This window comes from Hyperoodon ampullatus (assembly GCF_949752795.1).
Source record: "Hyperoodon ampullatus genome assembly, chromosome: 8".
Classification (NCBI taxonomy): domain Eukaryota; kingdom Metazoa; phylum Chordata; class Mammalia; order Artiodactyla; family Ziphiidae; genus Hyperoodon; species Hyperoodon ampullatus.
The window spans coordinates 11,595,753-11,600,109 of NC_136921.1; the positions used below are offsets into that span (position 1 = coordinate 11,595,753).

At 44.8% G+C, this 4,357-nt stretch overlaps 1 pseudogene across 1 annotated transcript; it reads left to right on the top strand.

Moving 5' to 3' along the window:
* The first annotated feature begins 746 nt into the window (after positions 1–746).
* Positions 747–2,674, top strand: LOC307057450 (annotated as a pseudogene). Its single transcript has 3 exons — positions 747–798; positions 1,151–1,274; positions 2,428–2,674. The product of its transcript is annotated as an uncharacterized misc_RNA (transcript).
* The last annotated feature ends 1,683 nt before the right edge of the window (positions 2,675–4,357 follow it).

Here is a 4,357-nt window from a genome sequence, read left to right on the forward strand (position 1 = left end):
CTCGTGAAAAAACAGTGTGAACAAAATAGCGTCAAGAGAAAGATTGCAAGAAGTCGACAAACCAGCACACAAGCCTGCACACAGTGGGGAATGACAACTCTGACCCCTTATCTCAATGACTAACTGAGATCATTTCTCTTTTTCCTTTTAAAAACTTTCATGGCTGAGCAGAATCTTTGGAGGTGGTTTCTGGGGGACACTGAGTCCACCATCTCCCCAGATTGCCAGCATTCTGATTGAAAGCAACTTTCCTTTCTACCAATATTTGCCTCTCTTGGGTATTGATTTTCAAGCAGCAAGCAGCCAGACCTGAGTTCAGTAACACTAGTCCAATCTCTACAGACATTCAGTTACTCGTTCTTTTTATTTTTTTCACTCTACTGATTTGTATTTTTCCTGTATAACCTAATTCATTCATCTTCCCCCAGATTATTCTGAAACAAATCTCAGACATTATATGTCACATCCTTTTAGTAGAAGTCATTTCTCGCAAGACCTTTTATTTACTTCCTTCTTGAGTACCTGTGCCATGATAACTTGCTAGTTTTAGCAAACAGCCTCATAACCTTGAGCTTTCTGTTAGGGATGAAATAGTTGTGTGTTACATCTTTAGTTCAGAAGTAGGAAAGTGATGGCCGACGTGTAGGGAAAAAGCAGCCCCAGGGGTCTCAGAACATTGCCTGCATCTCAGACACAACTATCGTAGATGTTTCGAGTTCCCACAAGTGCAGAGGAGTTTCTCCACAATGCCGGGCACCCGAACTGGGGGCTGGGAGAGTCATGACAGCCTGCCGGTGGGTGAGAAGTAGATCAAAGGAGGGCATTTTCAGGCTTCTTCCTCTCGCTTTCAAAAGGTAAACTTGGGCTTCCCTGGTGGTACAGTGATTGAGAATCTGCCTGCCAATGCAGGGGACACGGGTTCGAGCCCTGGTCTGGGAAGATACCACATGCCGCGGAGCAACTGGGCCTGTGAGCCACAACTACTGAGCCTGCGCGTCTGGAGCCTGTGCTCCGCAACAAGAGAGGCCGTGATAGTGAGAGGCTCGCGCACCGCGATGAAGAGTGGCCCCCGCTTGCCACAACTGGAGAAAGCCCTTGCACAGAAACGAAGACCCAACACAGCCATAAATAATTTTTTTTTTAAAAAAAGGTAAACTTATCAAAGAGGTGCCAGTTGTCAATCCAGGGACACCAACATCCTGGGAGAAGCACGGACCCGCCAAAGCCTGGGCATCTCGGATCCAGAAGCTGCAGTGTAAGTCTCGAGGGAGACCGTGCAGTGGGTCCCTCCCCTGTGAGCTGCCTGGAGCCCTGAGACCAGCCGGGCGGGCCTCAATTTTCAAGACAGTCAAGCAAGAACGTATTTCTATGGACTACCGTTCACATCTGCAGGCTACCTGGGGAGAATGAAGAATGCTGAACAAGTAGAGCCAGCCAGATGGAGACCAGTCATTTCAAATAAACATTCCCTTGGGCCATGACCGGGCTGAAACGCTGGGCTGGCCACCGGTCTTAAACCTGGGGAAGCATGAGAGAAGGCCAGCCTCTGGATGAAATCTTTTTTATTTTTGTTTTCCCAATTAATTAACAGACAAACAACAAGTAGGAACTTTCCTCTCAGCAGATGACTTAGGAGTAGGCTACACAAAATTATACTTTTAACATCTGACATCACACAAGTTTTTGTTTTGTTTTGTTTTGTAATTTTTAATGATCAAGCAATTCTTCTGGTGAACAAAGAATCTCAGGGAGCCAGAAAAAAACATAGCTGTGTTCTAAGGTGAGGTATAATATGAGATATAATACATTTAGGGATGCTGACTCTTTCCCTTTTGGGTCTGGCTTTTCACTTATTTTTCCAAGAGGTTTTTGTAACTCAGGGGTTAATAATGAATCCCAGTAGAGAGAAAAACACTCTTGTTTTTTTTTCTAAACGATGATGACTAAGAAGTATATGTAGAAACATGGGACTTTTACCTGGCTCTAGATTCAGACTCTCATGGTTATACAAAATGAAGATTGTTTTAAAGTCTTCAATGCAGGCATTTATTTAATTCAACAGCTGACTGTTGAACACTTAGGATGGGCCAGATACTACTCTAGACGCTGGGGCAAAACATATTGTACATGCACATTTAAGTTCTTACGGGCACACAACTCTTAGGAGTGTGTTCTAATTCAAATATAGATTTAAGAGACAGGTAAAGGTTAAAATAGCAATATTCACTGGACAAGACCTCAACAAGGAAGGACGTAAGAGGCCTCATGAGGTCTTTTATAAGAAGTGGGATCTACAACAAGGCACAAGCTGTGTATTCTGGGCTCAGCCCCTGAAGATGGTATATAAGAGCCTCGCCAGTAGAAGGCGGCATCAGACCTCCCTCCCTCCTGGGTCTCCCTCCTCACCTCTCCCGACACCGTGGGCAGCTGTGGCTGTGGAAGGTGTGGTGGCTGCCTCGGCTGGGGTGGCGGCAGCTGCGCCCCGTGAAGATGCTCCCGGGTCGGCTGCTGCCCCAGCTGCTGCCCCTGCTGCTACGGCTGCCCTGGGGGCTGCTGCAGCGTCCCCGCGGTCTGCCGCCATCGTCGCACCTGGAGCTGCAGCCCCGTGTGGCTGCGGCTGCGGAAGGGCTGCTGCCAGCAAGAGAGCTGCTGCTGGAAGCAATGCTGCTGCTAGGTAACCGATGGGCTCCGCCTCTAGGGTAAGAGATGCTGGGAGCTCAGCTCACAGCATTTGGTAAGACTCTCCTCCATCCCTCCTGCCCACTTCCTCCTGTCCCAGGTACCTTGATGCCTTGGAACTGCTCGTCTGCCCCTTTTAGGCTTAAGTTTCAGGGCTTGTTCTTTCCCTTCAGTGTGGTGTCATGATGACAATTTCTTCTCCCTGTATCTTCAGAACTTAACATAAGGAGGTATTTATTCTCTGTCATCTTTGTAATCTTGTCCCACTTGGAAAAAAAAGATGAAAGACCAGCATACATTACCAACATGAGTGCGTGGGAACACAGCCACTAGTGTCAAAAATCTATTTATGTTATAAACATAACGAAGTAAAATCATGATAGGTAATATTTCCTTTTTTTGAAAACATTACATACACATGTAATGTGTACATACACACATTACATTACATTACATACATGGATTTTTTGTTCTTTTCTGTTGTACATTTACTAACTTTTTCCCCATTTCTATGTTTTGTAAAAAAAAAAAAAAAAAAAAAGGAACTCTTTCTTAATTAAAAAATGATCTTTCCTTATTCTAATGTGTCTCTCTGTTCTATGAGATGTATACCAGCCCATGGGTGAGGCCAATGGCACAGAAGACGAAGAGTGATACTCAAAGATCGGGATAGGTTTCAGTTAATGGATGATTGGTCCTCTACTGTCCTATATCTGGTTTTACAATAAAGATAGAAATTTGGGGGGAAATCACCAACCTTTAGTTGTCAATATCATTGAGGGAAATTCCTGTGCTCTCCTACAGATGCCGTTGTGACATCTGTGTCTGCATCTGAGTTCCGGTTTTAAGAGTTGACAGCCCCAGTGTGGCTGGTCAGAGCTTCACTCTGTGACTCTATGTGTTTTTTACTCACTCATTCAGACAGCAAATACGTACTGTATTAGGCCAGATATTCAGCCAAGCAACTAGAGGTCTGAGGCTAAAAATCACTTGCTTTCAAGGAGTCAACATCAGAGAGGGAAATGGAGAATCAATTACAACACAGCTTTCTACTTCAGTTTTCTTTGTCTGGTCACCTTTTTTCAGTGATTGATCCTATATCAGCAATTCAAATAGATTTTGGGGTACATTATTGCCGCCACTTTGATGAGTACCAATGTAAGAGACACTCAATTCACTTCCTGTATAAGCCAACCAAGGGAATAGTTGACACCTTCCACAGGGCTTTTCATCCAGCCTCCCAGCAACAAATGACACAGTTGACCACTCCCTCCTCCCTGTTAACACCACCGCACCCTTTTTTTTCTCCTTCCTATTCAGCCTTCTCTGCGGGTCCTTTCCCAGCATTGGTACCCAAGGCTCAGGACTTTGCCCTCTTCTCCATCATTCTACACCCTCATCTGATCTCTACTCTTTTTTCTTTCCCATAGTACTCACCACTTTCTAACATACCGTAACATTCATGACTTTACCATGCTTACCCTTTGTCATTCTCTCTGCCTCACCCCACACCCAACTAGAATGTACAAAGATTCTCACTCTTGTTCACTGACATTTCTCTAGCACCTAGAACAGTGACTGGCACATAGTATGTACTCAAGAAATAGCTTCATAATGAACAGATGATTTTTTAATCATAGAAAATGTCAAACACACACCAAAGTGGAGAACAGTGCAG